Source organism: Cyprinodon variegatus, unplaced genomic scaffold, assembly GCF_000732505.1.
Source record: "Cyprinodon variegatus isolate N-32 unplaced genomic scaffold, C_variegatus-1.0 Scaffold54, whole genome shotgun sequence".
NCBI classification, from domain to species: Eukaryota; Metazoa; Chordata; class Actinopteri; order Cyprinodontiformes; family Cyprinodontidae; genus Cyprinodon; species Cyprinodon variegatus.
The window spans coordinates 1,826,928-1,827,271 of NW_015150507.1; positions in this window are offsets into that span (position 1 = coordinate 1,826,928).

The following is a 344-nucleotide window of genomic DNA, read 5'->3' on the forward strand; positions in this document are numbered from 1 at the left end:
TGTTAAATTGGTAGTTAATTTAAAAATACTGCATTATAATAGTTTACAGTTAATGAAGCAACGGCAAAGATGAGCAAATTACAACAGAGATGTTGTTGAAAGTGAGCAAAATAACTGTGAGGAAGGATCTGAAATAACGTTCCTTTGTGCATTTAGGATGCAGCAGTCTGTGAGTGAAGGAGCCCTCAAATTCAGCAACAGCTTCATGCATGGGACACATTGTTCATCAGTAATGTTGTTTTAGCTATAGTCCTTCTGTCTTCCATCGCCTGCACTAGATCAAGGGGGAAATAAAAATAAAAATAGAAAATTGCTGATGCCAACACACAGTCATAGAAGGTCTG